Source organism: Phyllobates terribilis, unplaced genomic scaffold (assembly GCF_046119375.1).
Source record: "Phyllobates terribilis strain yellow unplaced genomic scaffold, ASM4611937v1 Scaffold_74__1_contigs__length_7073193, whole genome shotgun sequence".
In the NCBI taxonomy this organism is placed as follows: Eukaryota; Metazoa; Chordata; class Amphibia; order Anura; family Dendrobatidae; genus Phyllobates; species Phyllobates terribilis.
Window position 1 is genome coordinate 3,904,994 of NW_027362834.1, and position 15,666 is coordinate 3,920,659.

General features: G+C 45.2%; 12 non-coding genes across 12 annotated transcripts; all 12 read right to left on the reverse strand.

Moving 5' to 3' along the window:
• Positions 1–518: 518 nt before the first annotated feature.
• LOC141195343 (U2 spliceosomal RNA) lies at positions 519–709 on the reverse strand. The gene has a single exon (XR_012267938.1). It is a non-coding gene; the product is annotated as a U2 spliceosomal RNA (small nuclear RNA).
• Positions 710–1,826: 1,117 nt separating this feature from the next.
• LOC141195344 (U2 spliceosomal RNA) lies at positions 1,827–2,017 on the reverse strand. Its single transcript, XR_012267939.1, has one exon. It is a non-coding gene; the product is annotated as a U2 spliceosomal RNA (small nuclear RNA).
• Positions 2,018–3,135: 1,118 nt separating this feature from the next.
• Positions 3,136–3,326, reverse strand: LOC141195346 (U2 spliceosomal RNA). The gene has a single exon (XR_012267941.1). It is a non-coding gene; the product is annotated as a U2 spliceosomal RNA (small nuclear RNA).
• A 1,120-nt stretch (positions 3,327–4,446) lies between these two features.
• On the reverse strand, positions 4,447–4,637 carry LOC141195347 (U2 spliceosomal RNA). Its single transcript, XR_012267942.1, has one exon. It is a non-coding gene; the product is annotated as a U2 spliceosomal RNA (small nuclear RNA).
• Positions 4,638–5,759: 1,122 nt separating this feature from the next.
• LOC141196156 (U2 spliceosomal RNA) lies at positions 5,760–5,949 on the reverse strand. The gene has a single exon (XR_012268721.1). It is a non-coding gene; the product is annotated as a U2 spliceosomal RNA (small nuclear RNA).
• A 1,119-nt stretch (positions 5,950–7,068) lies between these two features.
• LOC141195348 (U2 spliceosomal RNA) lies at positions 7,069–7,259 on the reverse strand. The gene has a single exon (XR_012267943.1). It is a non-coding gene; the product is annotated as a U2 spliceosomal RNA (small nuclear RNA).
• A 1,119-nt stretch (positions 7,260–8,378) lies between these two features.
• Positions 8,379–8,569, reverse strand: LOC141196168 (U2 spliceosomal RNA). Its single transcript, XR_012268733.1, has one exon. It is a non-coding gene; the product is annotated as a U2 spliceosomal RNA (small nuclear RNA).
• A 1,122-nt stretch (positions 8,570–9,691) lies between these two features.
• Positions 9,692–9,882, reverse strand: LOC141195349 (U2 spliceosomal RNA). The gene has a single exon (XR_012267944.1). It is a non-coding gene; the product is annotated as a U2 spliceosomal RNA (small nuclear RNA).
• Positions 9,883–11,006: 1,124 nt separating this feature from the next.
• Positions 11,007–11,197, reverse strand: LOC141195896 (U2 spliceosomal RNA). The gene has a single exon (XR_012268467.1). It is a non-coding gene; the product is annotated as a U2 spliceosomal RNA (small nuclear RNA).
• Positions 11,198–12,318: 1,121 nt separating this feature from the next.
• Positions 12,319–12,513, reverse strand: LOC141196169 (U2 spliceosomal RNA). Its single transcript, XR_012268734.1, has one exon. It is a non-coding gene; the product is annotated as a U2 spliceosomal RNA (small nuclear RNA).
• A 1,119-nt stretch (positions 12,514–13,632) lies between these two features.
• LOC141195350 (U2 spliceosomal RNA) lies at positions 13,633–13,823 on the reverse strand. The gene has a single exon (XR_012267945.1). It is a non-coding gene; the product is annotated as a U2 spliceosomal RNA (small nuclear RNA).
• Positions 13,824–14,942: 1,119 nt separating this feature from the next.
• LOC141195352 (U2 spliceosomal RNA) lies at positions 14,943–15,133 on the reverse strand. Its single transcript, XR_012267947.1, has one exon. It is a non-coding gene; the product is annotated as a U2 spliceosomal RNA (small nuclear RNA).
• Between the last annotated feature and the right edge of the window lie 533 nt (positions 15,134–15,666).

Here is a 15,666-nt window from a genome sequence, read left to right on the forward strand (position 1 = left end):
GTGTTCCAGCAGAGGGAGACAACGTTTCAGACAAGGCATTGTAGCAAACCAAAAAAGAAATTTTAAGCGCAGCAGAGTAACCAGCTCACATACCTGTTAGCTCAGGTGAGTTTAAAAAGCTGCTGTTGATAACAAGGGCATTTGCTAAATAGATGGTGTGTGTGCAACAATATACTGAAAGGTCAATTATATTGTGCAGCTTATCTCACCACCTGTAGTTTTTTAGGTGAAAGCTCCAAAATGCTTGCCTAATATGTCTGTTTATCCAAAAGGAAGTATAGAGGGAGAGCTAGATAGATAGCATTGCATTACATTACATTACATGGCAATGCAATGCACAGTTGCTGAAGTTGAACCAAAATGAGCTTGTCATCTGGCTTCTGCAACTTTTAACATGGAAAATCCAATGAGGAGAAGAAAAGCAAAGCCAAAGAGTCCATCCCAAAATCCGACAAACAAGCAAAATGAACAAAAAGCATTGAATTCAATTCTTTCTGATTTTAGAAACTGCATTAAAGAAGGGGTGCACCGGTCCTGGAGATACTGCAATACCAGGTCAATGCGTGGAGTGGACAGAGCAAGCTCTTTTTCCATCTCCCTGTTCTAAAAATCCATTTAATATATGGTCCCCAGATAGGGGACGTATCAGATATTAAACTGATAAGAACAGATACTACACTTGATCTTAGCCAAAAGGCCGAGAAGCGATAACCAGAATTGGTTTCCGACTACGGTGCCAAGGATTCTGAAAAGTCCATTTGTGGAGATGGCCACCTGGACTCCCGTTAAGAAGACATGCTGTCAACCTCTAGATCCCTCACATGCCTGCACTTTTCGGCTTGCTGCTGCTGCAATCCACGCGTTTTAGATCTGCATAACTCCACCTCTTTTAGCACAGTACCCTCAACCCCCGGCTGTTCCCACCCGCCTCAACACCGTTGGAAGGGAGGAGAACCAATTAAGGCGGGGGGGGGGGTGGAACGAGCAGCTGTCTACCCTTAGCAGGAGGGTTGCTGATTAATTACCTCTCCTGCTGCTGCTGCTGCTGGCTGTCCAGCAGCAGACTGAAGGTGGCTGCTGCTGTGCGCAGGTATATAAAGGCTCAGAGCCTATTATGACACGCGCAGCCAGCGTTCCATTGCCACATTCCGTCTACTGCAGGCGGGATACCTGGATGGCTGAATGTCACTGAGAAGCTCACAGAGACCGCCATAAGCAACAGTTTAAAAGAATGCCACAGACTAATCAACCAAACTTTTTGGGTTGGTTTCTCTTTTATAGTCTGCAGGCATTAAATGAAAGAAGTCAGTGTTCCAGCAGAGGGAGACAACGTTTCAGAAAAGGCATTGTAGCAAACCAAAAAAGAAATTTTAAGCGCAGCAGAGTAACCAGCTCACATACCTGTTAGCTCAGGTGAGTTTAAAAGGCTGCTGTTGATAACAAGGGCATTTGCTAAATAGATGGTGTGTGTGCAACAATATACTGAAAGGTCAATTATATTGTGCAGCTTATCTCACCACCTGTAGTTATTTAGGTGAAAGCTCCAAAATGCTTGCCTAATATGTCTGTTTATCCAAAAGGAAGTATAGAGGGAGAGCTAGATAGATAGCATTGCATTACATTACATTACATGGCAATGCAATGCACAGTTGCTGAAGTTGAACCAAAATGAGCTTGTCATCTGGTTTCTGCAACTTTTAACATGAAAAATCCAATGAGGAGAAGAAAAGCAAAGCCAAAGAGTCCATCCCAAAATCCGACAAACAAGCAAAATGAACAAAAAGCATTGAATTCAATTCTTTCTGATTTTAGAAACTGCATTAAAGAAGGGGTGCACCGGTCCTGGAGATACTGCAATACCAGGTCAATGCGTGGAGTGGACAGAGCAAGCTCTTTTTCCATCTCCCTGTTCTAAAAATCCATTTAATATATGGTCCCCAGATAGGGGACGTATCAGATATTAAACTGATAAGAACAGATACTACACTTGATCTTAGCCAAAAGGCCGAGAAGCGATAACCAGAATTGGTTTCCGACTACGGTGCCACCCAAGGATTCTGAAAAGTCCATTTGTGGAGATGGCCACCTGGACTCGCGTTAAGAAGACATGCTGTCAACCTCTAGATCCCTCACATGCCTGCACTTTTCGGCTTGCTGCTGCTGCAATCCACGCGTTTTAGATCTGCATAACTCCACCTCTTTTAGCACAGTACCCTCAACCCCCGGCTGTTCCCACCCGCCTCAACACCGTTGGAAGGGAGGAGAACCAATTAAGGCGGGGGGGGGGGTGGAACGAGCAGCTGTCTACCCTTAGCAGGAGGGTTGCTGATTAATTACCTCTCCTGCTGCTGCTGCTGGCTGTCCAGCAGCAGACTGAAGGTGGCTGCTGCTGTGCGCAGGTATATAAAGGCTCAGAGCCTATTATGACATGCGCAGCCAGCATTCCATTGCCACATTCCGTCTACTGCAGGCGGGATACCTGGATGGCTGAATGTCACTGAGAAGCTCACAGAGACCGCCATAAGCAACAGTTTAAAAGAATGCCACAGACTAATCAACCAAACTTTTTGGGTTGGTTTCTCTTTTATAGTCTGCAGGCATTAAATGAAAGAAGTCAGTGTTCCAGCAGAGGGAGACAACGTTTCAGAAAAGGCATTGTAGCAAACCAAAAAAGAAATTTTAAGCGCAGCAGAGTAACCAGCTCACATACCTGTTAGCTCAGGTGAGTTTAAAAGGCTGCTGTTGATAACAAGGGCATTTGCTAAATAGATGGTGTGTGTGCAACAATATACTGAAAGGTCAATTATATTGTGCAGCTTATCTCACCACCTGTAGTTATTTAGGTGAAAGCTCCAAAATGCTTGCCTAATATGTTTGTTTATCCAAAAGGAAGTATAGAGGGAGAGCTAGATAGATAGCATTGCATTACATTACATTACATGGCAATGCAATGCACAGTTGCTGAAGTTGAACCAAAATGAGCTTGTCATCTGGCTTCTGCAACTTTTAACATGAAAAATCCAATGAGGAGAAGAAAAGCAAAGCCAAAGAGTCCATCCCAAAATCCGACAAACAAGCAAAATGAACAAAAAGCATTGAATTCAATTCTTTCTGATTTTAGAAACTGCATTAAAGAAGGGGTGCACCGGTCCTGGAGATACTGCAATACCAGGTCAATGCGTGGAGTGGACAGAGCAAGCTCTTTTTCCATCTCCCTGTTCTAAAAATCCATTTAATATATGGTCCCCAGATAGGGGACGTATCAGATATTAAACTGATAAGAACAGATACTACACTTGATCTTAGCCAAAAGGCCGAGAAGCGATAACCAGAATTGGTTTCCGACTACGGTGCCACCCAAGGATTCTGAAAAGTCCATTTGTGGAGATGGCCACCTGGACTCCCGTTAAGAAGACATGCTGTCAACCTCTAGATCCCTCACATGCCTGCACTTTTCGGCTTGCTGCTGCTGCAATCCACGCGTTTTAGATCTGCATAACTCCACCTCTTTTAGCACAGTACCCTCAACCCCCGGCTGTTCCCACCCGCCTCAACACCGTTGGAAGGGAGGAGAACCAATTAAGGCGGGGGGGGGGTGGAACGAGCAGCTGTCTACCCTTAGCAGGAGGGTTGCTGATTAATTACCTCTCCTGCTGCTGCTGCTGCTGGCTGTCCAGCAGCAGACTGAAGGTGGCTGCTGCTGTGCGCAGGTATATAAAGGCTCAGAGCCTATTATGACACGCGCAGCCAGCGTTCCATTGCCACATTCCGTCTACTGCAGGCGGGATACCTGGATGGCTGAATGTCACTGAGAAGCTCACAGAGACCGCCATAAGCAACAGTTTAAAAGAATGCCACAGACTAATCAACCAAACTTTTTGGGTTGGTTTCTCTTTTATAGTCTGCAGGCATTAAATGAAAGAAGTCAGTGTTCCAGCAGAGGGAGACAACGTTTCAGAAAAGGCATTGTAGCAAACCAAAAAAGAAATTTTAAGCGCAGCAGAGTAACCAGCTCACATACCTGTTAGCTCAGGTGAGTTTAAAAGGCTGCTGTTGATAACAAGGGTATTTGCTAAATAGATGGTGTGTGTGCAACAATATACTGAAAGGTCAATTATATTGTGCAGCTTCTCTCACCACCTGTAGTTATTTAGGTGAAAGCTCCAAAATGCTTGCCTAATATGTCTGTTTATCCAAAAGGAAGTATAGAGGGAGAGCTAGATAGATAGCATTGCATTACATTACATTACATGGCAATGCAATGCACAGTTGCTGAAGTTGAACCAAAATGAGCTTGTCATCTGGCTTCTGCAACTTTTAACATGAAAAATCCAATGAGGAGAAGAAAAGCAAAGCCAAAGAGTCCATCCCAAAATCCGACAAACAAGCAAAATGAACAAAAAGCATTGAATTCAATTCTTTCTGATTTTACAAACTGCATTAAAGAAGGGGTGCACCGGTCCTGGAGATACTGCAATACCAGGTCAATGCGTGGAGTGGACAGAGCAAGCTCTTTTTCCATCTCCCTGTTCTAAAAATCCATTTAATATATGGTCCCCAGATAGGGGACGTATCAGATATTAAACTGATAAGAACAGATACTACACTTGATCTTAGCCAAAAGGCCGAGAAGCGATAACCAGAATTGGTTTCCGACTACGGTGCCACCCAAGGATTCTGAAAAGTCCATTTGTGGAGATGGCCACCTGGACTCCCGTTAAGAAGACATGCTGTCAACCTCTAGATCCCTCACATGCCTGCACTTTTCGGCTTGCTGCTGCTGCAATCCACGCGTTTTAGATCTGCATAACTCCACCTCTTTTAGCACAGTACCCTCAACCCCCGGCTGTTCCCACCCGCCTCAACACCGTTGGAAGGGAGGAGAACCAATTAATGCGGGGGGGGGGGGTGGAACGAGCAGCTGTCTACCCTTAGCAGGAGGGTTGCTGATTAATTACCTCTCCTGCTGCTGCTGCTGCTGGCTGTCCAGCAGCAGACTGAAGGTGGCTGCTGCTGTGCGCAGGTATATAAAGGCTCAGAGCCTATTATGACACGCGCAGCCAGCGTTCCATTGCCACATTCCGTCTACTGCAGGCGGGATACCTGGATGGCTGAGTGTCACTGAGAAGCTCACAGAGACCGCCATAAGCAACAGTTTAAAAGAATGCCACAGACTAATCAACCAAACTTTTTGGGTTGGTTTCTCTTTTATAGTCTGCAGGCATTAAATGAAAGAAGTCAGTGTTCCAGCAGAGGGAGACAACGTTTCAGAAAAGGCATTGTAGCAAACCAAAAAAGAAATTTTAAGCGCAGCAGAGTAACCAGCTCACATACCTGTTAGCTCAGGTGAGTTTAAAAGGCTGCTGTTGATAACAAGGGCATTTGCTAAATAGATGGTGTGTGTGCAACAATATACTGAAAGGTCAATTATATTGTGCAGCTTATCTCACCACCTGTAGTTATTTAGGTGAAAGCTCCAAAATGCTTGCCTAATATGTTTGTTTATCCAAAAGGAAGTATAGAGGGAGAGCTAGATAGATAGCATTGCATTACATTACATTACATGGCAATGCAATGCACAGTTGCTGAAGTTGAACCAAAATGAGCTTGTCATCTGGCTTCTGCAACTTTTAACATGAAAAATCCAATGAGGAGAAGAAAAGCAAAGCCAAAGAGTCCATCCCAAAATCCGACAAACAAGCAAAATGAACAAAAAGCATTGAATTCAATTCTTTCTGATTTTAGAAACTGCATTAAAGAAGGGGTGCACCGGTCCTGGAGATACTGCAATACCAGGTCAATGCGTGGAGTGGACAGAGCAAGCTCTTTTTCCATCTCCCTGTTCTAAAATCCATTTAATATATGGTCCCCAGATAGGGGACGTATCAGATATTAAACTGATAAGAACAGATACTACACTTGATCTTAGCCAAAAGGCCGAGAAGCGATAACCAGAATTGGTTTCCGACTACGGTGCCACCCAAGGATTCTGAAAAGTCCATTTGTGGAGATGGCCACCTGGACTCCCGTTAAGAAGACATGCTGTCAACCTCTAGATCCCTCACATGCCTGCACTTTTCGGCTTGCTGCTGCTGCAATCCACGCGTTTTAGATCTGCATAACTCCACCTCTTTTAGCACAGTACCCTCAACCCCCGGCTGTTCCCACCCGCCTCAACACCGTTGGAAGGGAGGAGAACCAATTAAGGCGGGGGGGGGTGGAACGAGCAGCTGTCTACCCTTAGCAGGAGGGTTGCTGATTAATTACCTCTCCTGCTGCTGCTGCTGCTGGCTGTCCAGCAGCAGACTGAAGGTGGCTGCTGCTGTGCGCAGGTATATAAAGGCTCAGAGCCTATTATGACACGCGCAGCCAGCGTTCCATTGCCACATTCCGTCTACTGCAGGCGGGATACCTGGATGGCTGAATGTCACTGAGAAGCTCACAGAGACCGCCATAAGCAACAGTTTAAAAGAATGCCACAGACTAATCAACCAAACTTTTTGGGTTGGTTTCTCTTTTATAGTCTGCAGGCATTAAATGAAAGAAGTCAGTGTTCCAGCAGAGGGAGACAACGTTTCAGAAAAGGCATTGTAGCAAACCAAAAAAGAAATTTTAAGCGCAGCAGAGTAACCAGCTCACATACCTGTTAGCTCAGGTGAGTTTAAAAGGCTGCTGTTGATAACAAGGGCATTTGCTAAATAGATGGTGTGTGTGCAACAATATACTGAAAGGTCAATTATATTGTGCAGCTTATCTCACCACCTGTAGTTATTTAGGTGAAAGCTCCAAAATGCTTGCCTAATATGTCTGTTTATCCAAAAGGAAGTATAGAGGGAGAGCTAGATAGATAGCATTGCATTACATTACATTACATGGCAATGCAATGCACAGTTGCTGAAGTTGAACCAAAATGAGCTTGTCATCTGGCTTCTGCAACTTTTAACATGAAAAATCCAATGAGGAGAAGAAAAGCAAAGCCAAAGAGTCCATCCCAAAATCCGACAAACAAGCAAAATGAACAAAAAGCATTGAATTCAATTCTTTCTGATTTTAGAAACTGCATTAAAGAAGGGGTGCACCGGTCCTGGAGATACTGCAATACCAGGTCAATGCGTGGAGTGGACAGAGCAAGCTCTTTTTCCATCTCCCTGTTCTAAAAATCCATTTAATATATGGTCCCCAGATAGGGGACGTATCAGATATTAAACTGATAAGAACAGATACTACACTTGATCTTAGCCAAAAGGCCGAGAAGCGATAACCAGAATTGGTTTCCGACTACGGTGCCACCCAAGGATTCTGAAAAGTCCATTTGTGGAGATGGCCACCTGGACTCCCGTTAAGAAGACATGCTGTCAACCTCTAGATCCCTCACATGCCTGCACTTTTCGGCTTGCTGCTGCTGCAATCCACGCGTTTTAGATCTGCATAACTCCACCTCTTTTAGCACAGTACTCTCAACCCCCGGCTGTTCCCATCCGCCTCAACACCGTTGGAAGGGAGGAGAACCAATTAAGGCGGGGGGGGGGTGGAACGAGCAGCTGTCTACCTTAGCAGGAGGGTTGCTGATTAATTACCTCTCCTGCTGCTGCTGCTGCTGGCTGTCCAGCAGCAGACTGAAGGTGGCTGCTGCTGTGCGCAGGTATATAAAGGCTCAGAGCCTATTATGACACGCGCAGCCAGCGTTCCATTGCCACATTCCGTCTACTGCAGGCGGGATACCTGGATGGCTGAATGTCACTGAGAAGCTCACAGAGACCGCCATAAGCAACAGTTTAAAAGAATGCCACAGACTAATCAACCAAACTTTTTGGGTTGGTTTCTCTTTTATAGTCTGCAGGCATTAAATGAAAGAAGTCAGTGTTCCAGCAGAGGGAGACAACGTTTCAGAAAAGGCATTGTAGCAAACCAAAAAAGAAATTTTAAGCGCAGCAGAGTAACCAGCTCACATACCTGTTAGCTCAGGTGAGTTTAAAAGGCTGCTGTTGATAACAAGGGCATTTGCTAAATAGATGGTGTGTGTGCAACAATATACTGAAAGGTCAATTATATTGTGCAGCTTATCTCACCACCTGTAGTTATTTAGGTGAAAGCTCCAAAATGCTTGCCTAATATGTCTGTTTATCCAAAAGGAAGTATAGAGGGAGAGCTAGATAGATAGCATTGCATTACATTACATTACATGGCAATGCAATGCACAGTTGCTGAAGTTGAACCAAAATGAGCTTGTCATCTGGCTTCTGCAACTTTTAACATGAAAAATCCAATGAGGAGAAGAAAAGCAAAGCCAAAGAGTCCATCCCAAAATCCGACAAACAAGCAAAATGAACAAAAAGCATTGAATTCAATTCTTTCTGATTTTAGAAACTGCATTAAAGAAGGGGTGCACCGGTCCTGGAGATACTGCAATACCAGGTCAATGCGTGGAGTGGACAGAGCAAGCTCTTTTTCCATCTCCCTGTTCTAAAAATCCATTTAATATATGGTCCCCAGATAGGGGACGTATCAGATATTAAACTGATAAGAACAGATACTACACTTGAACTTAGCCAAAAGGCCGAGAAGCGATAACCAGAATTGGTTTCCGACTACGGTGCCACCCAAGGATTCTGAAAAGTCCATTTGTGGAGATGGCCACCTGGACTCCCGTTAAGAAGACATGCTGTCAACCTCTAGATCCCTCACATGCCTGCACTTTTCGGCTTGCTGCTGCTGCAATCCACGCGTTTTAGATCTGCATAACTCCACCTCTTTTAGCACAGTACCCTCAACCCCCGGCTGTTCCCACCCGCCTCAACACCGTTGGAAGGGAGGAGAACCAATTAAGGCGGGGGGGGGGGGTGGAACGAGCAGCTGTCTACCCTTAGCAGGAGGGTTGCTGATTAATTACCTCTCCTGCTGCTGCTGCTGCTGGCTGTCCAGCAGCAGACTGAAGGTGGCTGCTGCTGTGCGCAGGTATATAAAGGCTCAGAGCCTATTATGACACGCGCAGCCAGCGTTCCATTGCCACATTCCGTCTACTGCAGGCGGGATACCTGGATGGCTGAATGTCACTGAGAAGCTCACAGAGACCGCCATAAGCAACAGTTTAAAAGAATGCCACAGACTAATCAACCAAACTTTTTGGGTTGGTTTCTCTTTTATAGTCTGCAGGCATTAAATGAAAGAAGTCAGTGTTCCAGCAGAGGGAGACAACGTTTCCGAAAAGGCATTGTAGCAAACCAAAAAAGAAATTTTAAGCGCAGCAGAGTAACCAGCTCACATACCTGTTAGCTCAGGTGAGTTTAAAAGTCTGCTGTTGATAACAAGGGCATTTGCTAAATAGATGGTGTTTGTGCAACAATATACTGAAAGGTCAATTATATTGTGCAGCTTATCTCACCACCTGTAGTTATTTAGGTGAAAGCTCCAAAATGCTTGCCTAATATGTCTGTTTATCCAAAAGGAAGTATAGAGGGAGAGCTAGATAGATAGCATTGCATTACATTACATTACATGGCAATGCAATGCACAGTTGCTGAAGTTGAACCAAAATGAGCTTGTCATCTGGCTTCTGCAACTTTTAACATGAAAAATCCAATGAGGAGAAGAAAAGCAAAGCCAAAGAGTCCATCCCAATATCCGACAAACAAGCAAAATGAACAAAAAGCATTGAATTCAATTCTTTCTGATTTTAGAAACTGCATTAAAGAAGGGGTGCACCGGTCCTGGAGATACTGCAATACCAGGTCAATGCGTGGAGTGGACAGAGCAAGCTCTTTTTCCATCTCCCTGTTCTAAAAATCCATTTAATATATGGTCCCCAGATAGGGGACGTATCAGATATTAAACTGATAAGAACAGATACTACACTTGATCTTAGCCAAAAGGCCGAGAAGCGATAACCAGAATTGGTTTCCGACTACGGTGCCACCCAAGGATTCTGAAAAGTCCATTTGTGGAGATGGCCACCTGGACTCCCGTTAAGAAGACATGCTGTCAACCTCTAGATCCCTCACATGCCTGCACTTTTCGGCTTGCTGCTGCTGCAATCCACGCGTTTTAGATCTGCATAACTCCACCTCTTTTAGCACAGTACCCTCAACCCCCGGCTGTTCCCACCCGCCTCAACACCGTTGGAAGGGAGGAGAACCAATTAAGGCGGGGGGGGGGGGGGTGGAACGAGCAGCTGTCTACCCTTAGCAGGAGGGTTGCTGATTAATTACCTCTCCTGCTGCTGCTGCTGCTGGCTGTCCAGCAGCAGACTGAAGGTGGCTGCTGCTGTGCGCAGGTATATAAAGGCTCAGAGCCTATTATGACACGCGCAGCCAGCGTTCCATTGCCACATTCCGTCTACTGCAGGCGGGATACCTGGATGGCTGAATGTCACTGAGAAGCTCACAGAGACCGCCATAAGCAACAGTTTAAAAGAATGCCACAGACTAATCAACCAAACTTTTTGGGTTGGTTTCTCTTTTATAGTCTGCAGGCATTAAATGAAAGAAGTCAGTGTTCCAGCAGAGGGAGACAACGTTTCAGAAAAGGCATTGTAGCAAACCAAAAAAGAAATTTTAAGCGCAGCAGAGTAACCAGCTCACATACCTGTTAGCTCAGGTGAGTTTAAAAGGCTGCTGTTGATAACAAGGGCATTTGCTAAATAGATGGTGTGTGTGCAACAATATACTGAAAGGTCAATTATATTGTGCAGCTTATCTCACCACCTGTAGTTATTTAGGTGAAAGCTCCAAAATGCTTGCCTAATATGTCTGTTTATCCAAAAGGAAGTATAGAGGGAGAGCTAGATAGATAGCATTGCATTACATTACATTACATGGCAATGCAATGCACAGTTGCTGAAGTTGAACCAAAATGAGCTTGTCATCTGGCTTCTGCAACTTTTAACATGAAAAATCCAATGAGGAGAAGAAAAGCAAAGCCAAAGAGTCCATCCCAAAATCCGACAAACAAGCAAAATGAACAAAAAGCATTGAATTCAATTCTTTCTGATTTTAGAAACTGCATTAAAGAAGGGGTGCACCGGTCCTGGAGATACTGCAATACCAGATCAATGCGTGGAGTGGACAGAGCAAGCTCTTTTTCCATCTCCCTGTTCTAAAAATCCATTTAATATATGGTCCCCAGATAGGGGACGTATCAGATATTAAACTGATAAGAACAGATACTACACTTGATCTTAGCCAAAAGGCCGAGAAGCGATAACCAGAATTGGTTTCCGACTACGGTGCCACCCAAGGATTCTGAAAAGTCCATTTGTGGAGATGGCCACCTGGACTCCCGTTAAGAAGACATGCTGTCAACCTCTAGATCCCTCACATGCCTGCACTTTTCGGCTTGCTGCTGCTGCAATCCACGCGTTTTAGATCTGCATAACTCCACCTCTTTTAGCACAGTACCCTCAACCCCCGGCTGTTCCCACCCGCCTCAACACCGTTGGAAGGGAGGAGAACCAAGTAAGGCGGGGGGTGGGGTGGAACGAGCAGCTGTCTACCCTTAGCAGGAGGGTTGCTGATTAATTACCTCTCCTGCTGCTGCTGCTGCTGGCTGTCCAGCAGCAGACTGAAGGTGGCTGCTGCTGTGCGCAGGTATATTAAGGCTCAGAGCCTATTATGACACGCGCAGCCAGCGTTCCATTGCCACATTCCGTCTACTGCAGGCGGGATACCTGGATGGCTGAATGTCACTGAGAAGCTCACAGAGACCGCCATAAGCAACAGTTTAAAAGAATGCCACAGACTAATCAACCAAACTTTTTGGGTTGGTTTCTCTTTTATAGTCTGCAGGCATTAAATGAAAGAAGTCAGTGTTCCAGCAGAGGGAGACAACGTTTCAGAAAAGGCATTGTAGCAAACCAAAAAAGAAATTTTAAGCGCAGCAGAGTAACCAGCTCACATACCTGTTAGCTCAGGTGAGTTTAAAAGGCTGCTGTTGATAACAAGGGCATTTGCTAAATAGATGGTGTGTGTGCAACAATATACTGAAAGGTCAATTATATTGTGCAGCTTATCTCACCACCTGTAGTTATTTAGGTGAAAGCTCCAAAATGCTTGCCTAATATGTCTGTTTATCCAAAAGGAAGTATAGAGGGAGAGCTAGATAGATAGCATTGCATTACATTACATTACATGGCAATGCAATGCACAGTTGCTGAAGTTGAACCAAAATGAGCTTGTCATCTGGCTTCTGCAACTTTTAACATGAAAAATCCAATGAGGAGAAGAAAAGCAAAGCCAAAGAGTCCATCCCAAAATCCGACAAACAAGCAAAATGAACAAAAAGCATTGAATTCAATTCTTTCTGATTTTAGAAACTGCATTAAAGAAGGGGTGCACCGGTCCTGGAGATACTGCAATACCAGGTCAATGCGTGGAGTGGACAGAGCAAGCTCTTTTTCCATCTCCCTGTTCTAAAAATCCATCCATTTAATATATGGTCCCCAGATAGGGGACGTATCAGATATTAAACTGATAAGAACAGATACTACACTTGATCTTAGCCAAAAGGCCGAGAAGCGATAACCAGAATTGGTTTCCGACTACGGTGCCACCCAAGGATTCTGAAAAGTCCATTTGTGGAGATGGCCACCTGGACTCCCGTTAAGAAGACATGCTGTCAACCTCTAGATCCCTCACATGCCTGCACTTTTCGGCTTGCTGCTGCTGCAATCCACGCGTTTTAGATCTGCATAACTCCACCTCTTTTAGCACAGTACCCTCAACCCCCGGCTGTTCCCACCCGCCTCAACACCGTTGGAAGGGAGGAGAACCAATTAAGGCGGGAGGGGGTGGAACGAGCAGCTGTCTACCCTTAGCAGGAGGGTTGCTGATTAATTACCTCTCCTGCTGCTGCTGCTGCTGGCTGTCCAGCAGCAGACTGAAGGTGGCTGCTGCTGTGCGCAGGTATATAAAGGCTCAGAGCCTATTATGACACGCGCAGCCAGCGTTCCATTGCCACATTCCGTCTACTGCAGGCGGGATACCTGGATGGCTGAATGTCACTGAGAAGCTCACAGAGACCGCCATAAGCAACAGTTTAAAAGAATGCCACAGACTAATCAACCAAACTTTTTGGGTTGGTTTCTCTTTTATAGTCTGCAGGCATTAAATGAAAGAAGTCAGTGTTCCAGCAGAGGGAGACAACGTTTCAGAAAAGGCATTGTAGCAAACCAAAAAAGAAATTTTAAGCGCAGCAGAGTAACCAGCTCACATACCTGTTAGCTCAGGTGAGTTTAAAAGGCTGCTGTTGATAACAAGGGCATTTGCTAAATAGATGGTGTGTGTGCAACAATATACTGAAAGGTCAATTATATTGTGCAGCTTATCTCACCACCTGTAGTTATTTAGGTGAAAGCTCCAAAATGCTTGCCTAATATGTCTGTTTATCCAAAAGGAAGTATAGAGGGAGAGCTAGATAGATAGCATTGCATTACATTACATTACATGGCAATGCAATGCACAGTTGCTGAAGTTGAACCAAAATGAGCTTGTCATCTGGCTTCTGCAACTTTTAACATGAAAAATCCAATGAGGAGAAGAAAAGCAAAGCCAAAGAGTCCATCCCAAAATCCGACAAACAAGCAAAATGAACAAAAAGCATTGAATTCAATTCTTTCTGATTTTAGAAACTGCATTAAAGAAGGGGTGCACCGGTCCTGGAGATACTGCAATACCAGGTCAATGCGTGGAGTGGACAGAGCAAGCTCTTTTTCCATCTCCCTGTTCTAAAAATCCATTTAATATATGGTCCCCAGATAGGGGACGTATCAGATATTAAACTGATAAGAACAGATACTACACTTGATCTTAGCCAAAAGGCCGAGAAGCGATAACCAGAATTGGTTTCCGACTACGGTGCCACCCAAGGATTCTGAAAAGTCCATTTGTGGAGATGGCCACCTGGACTCCCGTTAAGAAGACATGCTGTCAACCTCTAGATCCCTCACATGCCTGCACTTTTCGGCTTGCTGCTGCTGCAATCCACGCGTTTTAGATTTGCATAACTCCACCTCTTTTAGCACAGTACCCTCAACCCCCGGCTGTTCCCACCCGCCTCAACACCGTTGGAAGGGAGGAGAACCAATTAAGGCGGGGGGGGGGGGTGGAACGAGCAGCTGTCTACCCTTAGCAGGAGGGTTGCTGATTAATTACCTCTCCTGCTGCTGCTGCTGGCTGTCCAGCAGCAGACTGAAGGTGGCTGCTGCTGTGCGCAGGTATATAAAGGCTCAGAGCCTATTATGACACGCGCAGCCAGCGTTCCATTGCCACATTCCGTCTACTGCAGGCGGGATACCTGGATGGCTGAATGTCACTGAGAAGCTCACAGAGACCGCCATAAGCAACAGTTTAAAAGAATGCCACAGACTAATCAACCAAACTTTTTGGGTTGGTTTCTCTTTTATAGTCTGCAGGCATTAAATGAAAGAAGTCAGTGTTCCAGCAGAGGGAGACAACGTTTCAGAAAAGGCATTGTAGCAAACCAAAAAAGAAATTTTAAGTGCAGCAGAGTAACCAGCTCACATACCTGTTAGCTCAGGTGAGTTTAAAAGGCTGCTGTTGATAACAAGGGCATTTGCTAAATAGATGGTGTGTGTGCAACAATATACTGAAAGGTCAATTATATTGTGCAGCTTATCTCACCACCTGTAGTTATTTAGGTGAAAGCTCCAAAATGCTTGCCTAATATGTCTGTTTATCCAAAAGGAAGTATAGAGGGAGAGCTAGATAGATAGCATTGCATTACATTACATTACATGGCAATGCAATGCACAGTTGCTGAAGTTGAACCAAAATGAGCTTGTCATCTGGCTTCTGCAACTTTTAACATGAAAAATCCAATGAGGAGAAGAAAAGCAAAGCCAAAGAGTCCATCCCAAAATCCGACAAACAAGCAAAATGAACAAAAAGCATTGAATTCAATTCTTTCTGATTTTAGAAACTGCATTAAAGAAGGGGTGCACCGGTCCTGGAGATACTGCAATACCAGGTCAATGCGTGGAGTGGACAGAGCAAGCTCTTTTTCCATCTCCCTGTTCTAAAAATCCATTTAATATATGGTCCCCAGATAGGGGACGTATCAGATATTAAACTGATAAGAACAGATACTACACTTGATCTTAGCCAAAAGGCCGAGAAGCGATAACCAGAATTGGTTTCCGACTACGGTGCCACCCAAGGATTCTGAAAAGTCCATTTGTGGAGATGGCCACCTGGACTCCCGTTAAGAAGACATGCTGTCAACCTCTAGATCCCTCACATGCCTGCACTTTTCGGCTTGCTGCTGCTGCAATCCACGCGTTTTACATCTGCATAACTCCACCTCTTTTAGCACAGTACCCTCAACCCCCGGCTGTTCCCACCCGCCTCAACACCGTTGGAAGGGAGGAGAACCAATTAAGGCGGGGGGGGGGGTGGAACGAGCAGCTGTCTACCCTTAGCAGGAGGGTTGCTGATTAATTACCTCTCCTGCTGCTGCTGCTGCTGGCTGTCCAGCAGCAGACTGAAGGTGGCTGCTGCTGTGCGCAGGTATATAAAGGCTCAGAGCCAATTATGACACGCGCAGCCAGCGTTCCATTGCCACATTCCGTCTACTGCAGGCGGGATACCTGGATGGCTGAATGTCACTGAGAAGCTCACAGAGACCGCCATAAGCAACAGTTTAAAAGAATGCCAC